This window comes from Procambarus clarkii, chromosome 49 (genome assembly GCF_040958095.1).
Source record: "Procambarus clarkii isolate CNS0578487 chromosome 49, FALCON_Pclarkii_2.0, whole genome shotgun sequence".
Taxonomy (NCBI): domain Eukaryota; kingdom Metazoa; phylum Arthropoda; class Malacostraca; order Decapoda; family Cambaridae; genus Procambarus; species Procambarus clarkii.
In genome coordinates this window covers 13,233,484-13,246,369 of record NC_091198.1, presented here as the reverse complement: position 1 = coordinate 13,246,369, position 12,886 = coordinate 13,233,484, and the positions used below count along the sequence as shown (strand labels likewise).

At 43.9% G+C, this 12,886-nt stretch overlaps 1 protein-coding gene across 4 annotated transcripts in view; it reads right to left on the bottom strand.

Moving 5' to 3' along the window:
• pps (protein partner of snf) overlaps window positions 1-8,263 on the bottom strand; it is a 283,892-nt gene extending 275,629 nt beyond the window's left edge. For all 4 annotated transcript variants that reach the window (XR_006773414.2, XM_069302993.1, XM_069302994.1 and 1 more), the window contains exon 1: window positions 8,104-8,263. The gene's annotated coding sequence lies outside the window, so the exon portion shown is untranslated. The remainder of the gene's footprint in view (window positions 1-8,103) is intronic.
• Window positions 8,264-12,886: the final 4,623 nt, after the last annotated feature.

Sequence of the window (12,886 nt, the reverse complement as noted above, 5' to 3'; positions counted from 1 at the left end):
AAAACAGTTTGCACAGGCTGAAGTTTCCTTAAAAAATATTGTGAGTTTTTTCCTCCTGGCAGTTTACGTAACATGTCATAGCTGCCCAAGTGGACGTGTCCAATCCTGGTCAACCCATGTGCTCCCGCCCCTCGTGTTATACCACAGTGCTGCGCCATTAGTGAAATATTTTTTAAATAACTTTTTTATTTTCATAGTAACTTTGAATATTTTTGGCCAAGGCTATGTCTGGTAGCAGCATCAATCATTCTAGAGGTGTTAAGAGGAAGAAGGTTGTCCTAACAATTAAAGACAAATTACGTGTTATACAACTTTGTGAAAATGGCCGGTCGACTTCAAGTGAAGTGAAGCCTGAGGCGAACCAAAGAGCTGATCATACAATAGGCCAATGAACACAGAAGGCAAGCTAAACTTGATTCTTATATGCAAAGAAAATCAAGCCAAGCGAGGCGTCACAGGCAAGCCAAGTGAGGCTGTCACAGGCAAGCCAAGCGAGGCGTCACAGGCAAGCCAAGTGTGGCGTCACCGGGAAGCCAAGCGAGACGTCACCGGCAAGCCAAGCGAAGACGTCACCGGCAAGCCAAGCGAGGTGTCACAGGCAAGCCAAGTGAGGCGTCACAGGCAACCCGTGCCTTCAACCTGTGAGGTTTCAGCAGCTGGCTGTCAAAACTAACTTTGCTTAATGAACTGTACAGTAATTTTATGTGTTAATTTTAGTGTTGTGTTAGTAGAGGTTACGTAAATTGTCAAGAATTCTTAACTTCAAGATGTGTGACATCAAGAAGACTAACAACAAGGTAAGTTGAAGTTTCTAGTTGAATATTTAATAATTATATGTGGCAAAGGCAATTCAAATTATGTTGTTTGTAGTATAAAAATACAGTAGATTGGAAATGGTCACTTTTGGACTTGGAGGTAAAAAAGTACTGTACCATTATCCGGAACACGTGATTATCCAGCTAGGGGGTCCTTCCCATATAGTCTGGATAATCGAGTGGAGACAGTATTTAGTGTATAACAGCAAAAGGAGTACGGTGGGAGGAACCATTTGGTGAGGGAGGGAGAGAGCGTCAGCTGTGTGGCGACCTCTGTTGTCTGAACTCAACATACCAGCTTAGTTGACCAGTAATGCTGAACAAAACATGGAGATGCAGTACTTATATATAACATCTGTATATAGTGTATAAAAGAAAAACAGTATGGGGGAAGGAGGAACGTTGGCGAGTGAGATGTTAGTGAGGGAGGGAAGGAAGTGCATTTGCTAGGCTGGTGTGTGGCGGCCACTCGTCGTTGTTTTACACACAATACCAACTTAGTGGTTTGTTATGGGTGAACAAAACATGCAAATACTTATATATGTATAACCTGTGTATATAGTGTAATAACAGCATAACTATTTGTTTATTGTTTTATGAACATAATTGAATCTAATATGCACGAATCAATAGCTGTGGTGCGCAATTCTGCGACAGTTACTCACCACAGTTCACCACATGTAGCACAGTTTAACCCTTAAACTGCGCCTAGTGTATATATATGCCATGGCCCGATGGTACCACAAGTCAAATTTTTCAAACTTGTTCTAACACTTTCAAATTTTTTGTGCATAATCTACTAGGCACACACTCCAACTTTGTCTAAATGATCATCAACATAACTTGAAAAACAAGAAAAAATAAAAATAATTACAAAATTTAATATTGAAAATTTCAGATCAACTGCAAAAATATTATATATCACCAATTGTTCATTAAGTGTTATTATGCTCTCAGAATAGTATATGATTTTCATTTAAATAGATTTTGAATATAGATTTTCAGTTTAGTTTATTGTAAAAAAAAATTGTCACGATGGCATTTGAAATATGCACCAAATTCAGACAACAAAATTTATAACTCAAAACGTTTAGTGTTAATGAAAAATCCATCCTAATAGGATTGTAGAACAGACAGCGGCGCGCACTATATGTAAAAATGGTGAGAATCAAACTGAATTTTTTGAAGCCGACCCAATGTTGAAACTCTAGTTTCAGAGATAATTGAAGTTATCGACAAAGTATAAGGTGGTTCTAATTCATTAATTTACTTGTATGTTTTAATAAACATTGTTTGGCATTCGTACTTGAATATGTGAAAGTTATAGGTCAATGTGTGTTGAAATGAAATCAAGAAAAAATATCCCTCCCTCCCTCCTTCCCCACAAAAAAATATTGGGATAATTATAATAATTATAATGATTTAGGGGATATATTTAGGGTATACTTTAAATAAGTCAAAAAGCCCTAATCTGGTCCCTAATCATCAAAACAATCTAAAGAAACAAGGAAAAGAAAGTTTGAAATCTGAATAAATAAGCCAAAAAAAATTCAAAGTACCAAGTTCTGCCAGTTATGACTGATTTATTTGTTGACCAATTTAATTTTTTCTTTACATAGTTATGGAAAAGTATGCATTCTCCCGGATGTAGAGGTTACAATAAAATCAGGTAATAAAAATATTCTCCTTAAAAAAAAATTGTGGACATTGGTGAAAGCAGCAGGTATTACTATTGAACAATGTATTTGTATGATATATAACAAAATAGAGCCTAATGACATACTTACTCATTATTACTTGTGTTATTATGTATTACTCAGCAATGCTATAAAAGCATCAGCTGCATATCCCCTTTGTGAGCACTTCTAACTACTACTCTTCTTTGTGCATCAGACAGGTGCTTGCATCCCCTTATTACTGCATTATACTTCAGTTCCAGTTAATAGGAGCTGTTCTCCTTCTCAACAAAATGTTCTTCTTTAAAAAAAAAATTGTCTAAAATCCATTTCTGAAAATACTGGGATGAAACTTCTACGACGCTGAAGACAATAAGTTGGAGATTTGTTTAACATTTAATATTAATTTTCACATAATTCAAATATATTTTCACTCAGCCCAAGCTTGTACCCCCATTTACAGCCTAGGCTGTAGCAGTGTAAGGGTTAAGGGTTAAAAACATGCTTTTTTTTTTTTTAAACTATTTTTCGTGCCAGGGAAATCTCTGAAAGTTCTTCACCGATTGCTTTGAAATTTTGACACCTTTGCATTCATATACGTTCATTTTTATATACCTACTATACAGATGTCACCTGTGACAGGTAAAAAAATGCTTTAAAAAAAAATTATGCGAGGGAATAGGGGGGGGGGAGGGGGAAATGGTGCGGGAGGACAAGGGGACGGGGGAGAGTGGAATGGGGGCAAGGACAAGGGGACGAGGGAGGGGGGAATGGTGGGGAGGACAAGGGGGACGGTGGAGGGGGGAATGATGGGGATGACGAGGGTGACGGGGAGTGGGGGATGGTGGGGAGGACGAGGGTGACGGGGAGTGGGGGATGGTGGGGAGGACGAGGGTGACGGGGAGTGGGGGATGGTGGGGAGGACGAGGGTGATGGAGTGGGGGATGGTGGGGAGGACGAGGGTGACAGGGGAGGGTCGGGAGTTCAAGAGTTGGCAAACCAGACAATGGAACAAAAAACATTGTATACCCACAAACATTGTGTAATTAAACATATTAGAAATGTGCGCTCTTTTCTTTCTTTTTCATTTAACCAGCCACAGCAACGCCTGGCCAGGTACAGCTAGTTAGGTAATAATATCTTTGTGGCAACTCCTGCCTGACAGCTTGGGCAGAGCTGACCACCTCCAACGCTTAATCTATCAACTCCTCAATTTTGTCAGACTTCTTCGTCCTATTGCGGCTAAAATACGTAACCTACGATTTCACCCCCCCCCCCCCCGTTCAGTGAACGCAAATGAACACTTTTATAAGACAAAAAAAAAATTCTTACACATAGTGTTGATGGCTATTAAGGCTGTAGCAGCTTAAGGGCTAAAGAACACAATAAAATAGTTGTCACGACTGCAAGAAAAAATGACATGTTGGATAAAAGGGACCTTTCAAACAAGTTATGCAATGCCAATGATACTTTTCAAGACACTGGTGCTCTCTAGGGTGGAATAATGTTGCACACTAACAGCCCCATTTAGAACCGTAGTAATTGCTGACCTAGAGAGCATGCAAAGATCCTTTAATGCTAGAATCCACTTTTAAGACATCTTATTTATTGAGACATTAAAGGTTCTAATTCAGTATACTCTAGAGCGCAGGCGAGGAATATACAAAATAATCTACACGTGGAAAATATTAGAGGGACACGTTCCAAATCTGAACACGGAAATTACATCTCATGAAACCAGCAGGCATGGCAGGATGTGCAAAATAGCCCCATTGAAAAGCAGAGATACAAACAGTATGCTGAGGGAGAACTCTATAAACATCAAGGGCCCAAATTTTTCCAACACTCTCCCGCTACACATAAGGGGCATAACTGGCCTGCCTCTCAGTGTTAGTGAAATAACTCAACAAACATCTCCAAATACCTGAACAACCAGACTGTGATTCAAACATTAGGCTGCGAACAGCCGCGTTCAACAGCACGGTTAACCAAATAAACTGGGAGGCTTGGTTGGACTCGGGGCCTCAGAGCCATTGATCCCCGGAACCTCCACGAGGTAGACACAAGGTTGCTAGGCCAGTATCCATGGACACTGTCCCTGGGCACTGCTCAGGCTAACATCCATGGCCTTTTCCAGGCCATTCTGCATGGCATTATCCAGGCCATTGTCCATTGGCCTTTACCTATGTTATTGTCCAGGACAATAATCATGCTACTGCCATTGTCAGTGCCACTGCCATTGTCAGTGGCACTGCCATTGTCAGTGCCACTGCCATTGTCACTGCCAGTGTCACTGTCACTGCCAGTGCCACTGTCACTGCCAGTGCCATTGTCACTACCATTGTCACTGCCACTGCCATTGTCAGTGACACTGGCATTGTCAGTGCCACTCCTCCACGACACAAACAGTGACCCTCCTCCACAACACAAACAGCGTCCCTGCCCCACGACACAAACAGTGACCCTTGTCCCATGACACAAACAGTGACCCTCCTCCATGACACAGTGACCCTGCCCCACGACACAAACAGTGATCCTGTCCCATGATACAAACAGTGACCCTCCTCCATGACACAGTGACCCTGCCCCACGACACAGTGACCCTGCCCCACGACACAGTGACCCTGCCCCACAACACAGTGACCCTGCCCCACAACACAAACAGTGACCCTCCTCCACGACACAGTGACTGCCCCACGACACAAACAGTGACCCTCCTCCACGACACAGTGATCCTCCTCCACGACACAGTGACCCTCCTCCATGACACAGTGACCCTGCCCAATGACACAGTGACCCTGCCCCATGACACAAAGAGTTGTAACACCGTAAAGGTGTTTGGTTTAGTTTTATTTAAAAAAATATATAATTCAAGAGTCACAGACAAGGATCTGAGAGGCGCCAGTTTGTCGGCCTGAAACTCACACCTCTAAGCGTTAATGACCCCAAGTGACCTGAGGTCAGATCATGCAAATTTCACCTTGCTTCTGCTAATCTGATAATTGGCCTTCAAACATGCCGACGTTTAAGGAGTGGTATCGTAGAGAGCCTCGGGCTACCTACTTGTGGGCAGAGTTAGCTACTAGGTTCCCCAATATATACTCGGAGAGCAGAGCATAGAGGGAATAAAATAGGAGACCAGCCAGCAGAGCAGAGCAGAGGCCAGCCGTCGAGATAGGCTGTCGCCGGACGGGGGGTGACGCTGCCTGACAACTGCAGACGCCCCCCTCCTTCTCAATCCAGCTATAGGCAGACACTTGGTGAGTTGAACATTAAGGTGACTTGGTCGTGTTTACAAGTGTTGTGTGAGGATCAGGGACAGTCTAGTTGTAGTGTTCTCAAATTCTTGGATAATGACTCACTTTGTATCTTGAACATTAAGTTGAATGGTTTAAATTATGATACTTATCATGAAAAATATAATTGTTGAATTTATTATTTAAATTGTCTTTAACTTTGTTCCCTAGAGTTTTTGAGTTGAGGTGAGAAAGCCTCTGCGGTTACTGGTTTCATGATTTCAATGAGTGCATGATACAGATGAAACATACCAGTACTAATAATGACCTCTTGAGAATATGGTGATACAGACAAGTTCCATTCCTTGTCTTGTATGTAATGGTCTAGAATGGATGGTGGCAGCATTTCTTCTAATCTTCTACTTCTATCTACTTTTCTACTTCTACCTATCTACTCCTCCCCCTCCACCCCTCTCCGAACTTTCCCTTTCAACTAATGACCCTCATAGCGGCTCCCACCTCTCTACCTCTCTCACCCCAAACCCTCACTAATTACTTCATTATTCATCTCTTCCCTTTTGTTTCTCTTATGCGTTTGTGGCAGTGTAGTGTGTTCTAGAGTTCTCCTAGAGTTGCGGGTAGCTGATCAAGTTACGGCGCCTTGTAGTCCCTGCACCTAGGTAGTCGAATACCTAGGCTACAAGGTGTTGAACGAGAGAGGTTGCTGTAGGAACTCTGGGGGGGTGCTCTAGAATAGTTAACTGAGGACAGGATACTGGACTAGAGAGAGCTGTTTCCCCAGGCCTCATTAGTTAACTGGGGGGTGGAATAATGGGCAAGAGAGCTATTTCCCCCCCACCCCCCGTTACAGAGTGACCCTCCTCCATGACACAGTGACCCTGCCCCATGACACAGTGACCCTGCCGCACGACACAGTGACCCTCCTCCACCACACACTGACCCTGCCCCACGACACAAACAGTGACCCTGCCCCACGACACAAACACTGACCCTGCCGCACGACAGTGACCCTGCCCCATGACACAGTGACCCTGCCCCAAGACACAAACAGTGACCCTGCCCCAAGACACAAACAGTGACCCTGCCCTACGACACAGTGACCCTGCCCCATGACACAGTGACCCTGCCCCACGAGTGACCCTGCCCCATGACACAAACAGTGACCCTGCCCCATGACACAAACAGTGACCCTGCCCCATGACACAAACAGTGACCCTGCCCCACGACAGTGACCCTACCCCATGACACAAACAGTGACCCTGCCCCACGACACAGTGACCCTACCCCACGACACAGTGACCCTGCCCCACGACACAGTGACCCTACCCCATGACACAAACAGTGACCCTGCCCCACGACACAGTGACCCTACCCCACGACACAGTGACCCTGCCCCACGACACAGTGACCCTGCCCCACGACAAAACAGTGACCCTGCCCCACGACACAAACAGTGACCCTGCCCCATGACACAAACAGTGACCCTGCCCCACGACACAGTGACCTTGCCCCATAACACAAACAGTGACCCTGCCCCACGACACAGTGACCCTGCCCCACAACACAGTAACCCTGCCCCACAACACAGTGACCCTGCCCCATGACACAAACAGTGACCCTGCCCCACGACACAAACAGTGACCCTGCCCCATGACACAAACAGTGACCCTGCCCCACGACACAAACACTGACCCTGCCCCACGACACAAACACTGACCCTGCCCCATGACACAAACACTGACCCTGCCCCACGACACAAACAGTGACCCTGCCCCACGACACAAACAGTGACCCTGCCCCACGACACAAACAGTGACCCTGCCCCACGACACAAACAGTGACCCTGCCCCATGACACAAACAGTGACCCTGCCCCACGACACAAACAGTGACCCTGCCCCACGACACAAACACTGACCCTGCCCCACAACACAAACAGTGACCCTGCCCCACGACACAAACAGTGACCCTGCCCCACGACACAAACAGTGACCCTGCCCCACGACACAAACAGTGACCCTGCCCCACGACACAAACAGTGACCCTGCCCCACGACACAAACAGTGACCCTGCCCCACGACACACAGACCCTGGGTTTTGTTAGTCACCATGAGTGTGGTGGTGGTGGTGGCCGGGCAGCGCGGGCCCCAGGGCCAGGTGAAGGAGTGCCTCGGGGCCCTTGACCGTGGCCGGTGGTGCGGCCAGGGCCAGGGGAGGGGGGCCACCTCAGGGGCCACCTCAGGGGCCACAGCAACAAGGAAGGAGGAAGAGAGCGACCATAACAAAAGGAGTGTGTGGTGTGGAGGCGCGAGTGTCCGCACTCCTCGACGCCCTCATCACACTCACACTCACTCACCTTGACGGTGAGGGCGTCCTCACTCCTCCTCCAGTCCGCCTACACTCACTCACGGCGTCCCTCCAGCGCTGAAGGCAGCAAACTCGGAATGTTTACCATGTCTCAGAGTCAGCAGCCATCATGTTATTGCTGCGCACCTCCCACCAGGCAACGTTTGTGTGGCCAAGTGAGCGGCGGCTTGCGCACGCTCCCGCCACTCTCACCCCCTGCACACTCTCACCCCCTGCACACTCTCACCCCCTGCACACTCTCACCCCCTGCACACTCTCACCCCCTGCACACTCTCACCCCCTGCACACTCTCACCCTCTGCACACTCTCACCCTCTGCACACTCTCACCCGTTGCACACTCTCACCCGTTGCACACTCTCACCCCCTGCACACTCTCACCCCTCATCCCCTGAACACTCACTCGCTGCACACACACCCCCTTAATTCTCACCCCCTACACACTCTCACCCCCTGTACTCTCACCCCCTGCACACTCTCACCCCCTGCACACTCTCACCCCTTGCACACTCTCACCCCTCACCCCCTGAACACTCACCCCCTGCACACTCTCACCCCTTGCACACTCTCACCCCTCACCCCCTGAACACTCACCCCCTGCACACTCTCACCCCTTGCACACTCTCACCCCTCACCCCCTGAACACTCACCCCCTGTACACTCACTCCCCGCACACTCACACCCCCCCCCCCTGCACACTATTCATGCCCGAAACGCTTTGCGTAATAGTGGCTTTAGGCATTGTATGTACTAGCTCTACCTATAAGTCAAACAATCCTTGTAAATATTTATTGTATGTATGTACCTTACCTAAATAAAATTGTATTGTATTGTATTGTATTGTATTACCCCTTGCACACTCTCACCCCCTGCACACTCAACCCCTTCACACTCACCCCCTCCACACTCACCCCTCTGCACACTCACCCCCTCCACACTCACCCCTCCACACTCACCCCCTCCACACTCACCCCTCCACACTCACCCACTCCACACTCACAACCCTTCCCCCACTGACTCCAACCTAATTCACCCCCTGCACACTCCCCCCCCCCTCTCCCCCCACTAACTTCCTCCTGATTCATCCCCATACAGACTCCCACCTGATCCCTGCAGACTCATCCCCACTGACTCACACTAGTTGCCTCGACGAAGACAGGAAGCCAGCGGCTTGTCGAGGGTACCCCTATTTGCCTTGATGACCTTTTCCAGCTGGACTTTAAAATTTAACAGAGTTTTGGCATTTACGGCTTCAGCGGGTAGGCGTTTCCATGGGTTTATAACCCTGTGGGTTAAAAAGCATCTTCTGTGATTCTTGCACTGAAATGTGTAAATCTCCCAAACTTGACACATTAATTGTAAGTGACTCTTTATCATCCTTAATAGCACTCAACTCTTTTTAAAACATAACTGTAACATGCTTGTGTCTGAAGCTAGACACAAATACAACACACTTATTAATGATGGTAATACAGTCCATTTCATGTGGTCTCCATCACATGTTGGCCTCCGAATGCATGATAGAGCTGATGAGTTAGCCAAAGAATCTGCCTTTAAAGGAAAAATTGAGTACAAACTTGAACTGTCAATAAGTAGTCTAAGAGCAGCAGTACATCGAGAACTTCAACAAAATCTTGTAGCTTTGAGTCACAGTGAAATCGACACCAGTAATTCCATCTATCATCATACTATCATGCAAGAGCAGCGATGGGCGATGACCGACGAGCGAGTGTCCCAGTTTTGGAGCTTGCCTTCTCCCCTGGCGTATGGGGATCGCGCCCTTGCGTCTTCGGGTTGGTTCGTCTTCCGGCTGTGGCCTCCTCCGGCCCCAAGCCCGGGCGTTCGCGCCTGCCGCGATCCGCTCCGAGGACATTATCAGGTGGGGAGTTTGACTGGGGCGGTACATCTGTCAAATGATAACGCAGGTGTCCTAAGGCCAGCTCAGCGTGGACAGAAACCTCGCGTAGAGCAAAAGGGTAAATGTTTTTTTTTCTATATTATCGTACATCTATGGATCATTCAGTAAAATCACTTCTCATTATCTGCTGATGTAGATCTGACCAAATGTAAACTGTGTCAACAAAATTATTTGTTAACACACCCTCCGTCACTATGTGATGGAGTGCGAAAAGATACATGAATTCAGAGAATTATTCAAAATTCATTCAAAATTATATACTACCAGAAATTTTAGCCAAATATCCATAGTTTGCTAACTGTAAGTAATAACTAAGTGATTGTAACCTACCCACCGCTGCCCACTGGATGGGGGGGCGGTGTGCAGGACAAACATATCACTTACAACAACCCGTCCTCTTTAAAATAACGTCGCTTTTCGCTCGTATGCGTGCTATGGGCAAAAATGGACGTAATTTAAAATGAAATCGGCTCACGACAGTGATGTAATATCCCGTTTTCTGTTTGGGTCCTCCAGCTTATACTGTTAGGTATTTTTTTTTTTTTTTATATATACAAGAGTTGTTACATTCTTGTACAGCCACTAGTACGTGTAGCATTTCGGGAAAGTTCTTAATCTTATGGTCCCTGGAATACGTCCCCCACGAAGAATCGTTTTTAACAAATACAAATACAAATACAAATATTTATTCAGGTAAAGTACATACATACAAGGTGATATACAAAAGTTGATGGATTCATAGATAGAGTTAGTACATACAATGCCTAAAGCCACTATTACGCAAAGCGTTTCGGGCAGGAAAAACACTAAGACTAAAACTTAATACTAACTTAGATTAAAGTATAAATTGTATTGAGAAAAAATCAGAAAAAATGAAAAAAGGGGGGGGGGGAAACATGGCAGAAAAAAAATACAATTTGGTCAACAAAACAGCATTGTTTAAAATCGTAGACATGGGTTGACATTTAGGGGTGAAGTAGGTTACATTGAGTTAATTAGGTGGTACTTGCTTTTTATCCTAAACTGGTTGGGAGAGGTACAGTCTTTAACATAATTGGGAAGGTCATTCCACATTCGAGAGGTCCCTTGATTTGTAAAGCATTTCTAGTTAGACTAAGTCGTACTCTTGGAATATTAAATAGGTATTTGTTTCTGGTGTGGTGCTCATGGGATCTGTTACAACCTTCTAGGAAGCTTTTAAAGTCAGGATTGACATTACAGTTCAGAGTTTTATATATATATACATAAGACACATAAGAGGATGTGCAACTAGGTACCCATTTTACTGTTGAGTTAAACAGAGGCTACAATTAAGGATTTGCGCCCAGTAAATCCTCCCCGGCCAGGATATGAACCAAATTCAAATTCAAATGTTTATTCAGGCAAAGTACATACATACATACAAGGTGTAATACAAATATTGATGAATTTATAGATAGAGCTAGTACATACAATGCCTAAAGCCACTATTACGCAAAGCGTTTCGGACAGGAAAAACACTAAGACTAAAACTTAATACTAATTGAGATTAAAGTATAAAATGTAATGAGAAAATATAAAAATAAAAAAGAGGGGGAACATGGCAGACACAGGAAAAAAATACATTTGGTCAACAAACAGCATTGTTTAAAAATAGCAGACATGGGTTGACATTATAGGGGTAAGGTAGGTTACAGGGAGTTAATTAGGTAGTGCTTAAGTTTTTATCTTAAACTGGTTGAGAGAGGTACAGTCTTTAACATGATTGGGAAGGTCATTCTACATTCTGGGTCCCTTGATTTATAGAGCATTTCTAGCTTGATTAACTCGTACTCTTGGAATATCAATCTGATATCTCTTTGATATCCCCAGGGTCAAACTTAATCTGTGTAAACACTCTATGCAAATTAAGGGACCTAGTCTATGGAACTCAATCCCTAGTAAATTGATAAGCTGTCAAACTTTTGCCTCATTTAAAAACAAAACCAAAAGCACCTAATTTCATCTTCGTAGTTTTCTACACTGAGCTTTAAATTTGCTCTGTATCTAGTGTTACCCAATCTTCCAATCTTTATGTACTTAACCCAAACAACCTATATCATTGTGTTCATTGCTGTCTTCTTTTATGTGCTAGCCATATGCTGTATTGTGCCTACTAATTTTTGTTAAACTACCATTCAAGCTGTCACGGCAATCAATCTGAGCTACCTATGTGCTTAATATACCTACAATTTTCTCTCATCTTTATTTTTTTTTCTTGCTTTGTAACTGTTATCATTCTTTATAAATTTTGCAAGTTACAAGATTTTTAATTACAAAATTGTAATTACTATACTATGTATCCTCACAATCCCAATGTACTTTCTTGTATGTATATAAATAAATAAATAAATAAATAAATAAATAAATAAATAAATAAATAAATAAATAAATAAATAAATAAATAAATAAATAAATAAAAAAGGTATTTGTTTCTGGTGTGGTGCTCATGGGTTCAGTTACAACCTTCAATGAAGCTTTTGAGGTCAGGATTGACATTACAGTTCAGCATTTTATATATTATATATATAAAAAAATATATAATATATATAATATTATATATATTATATATATATATATATATATATATATATATATATATATATATATATATATATATATATATATATATATATATATATATATATATATATATATATATATATGTATGTATATATATAATACACATGAGAGGATGTGCAGTGACTTAATATCTAACATATTCAGAGATTTGAGTAGGGGTACAGAGTAATATCTAGGGCCAGAGTTGGATATTGTCCTAACAGCAGCTTTGTGTTGAGTAATTAGAGGACGTAAATGATTTTGGGTAGTAGAGCC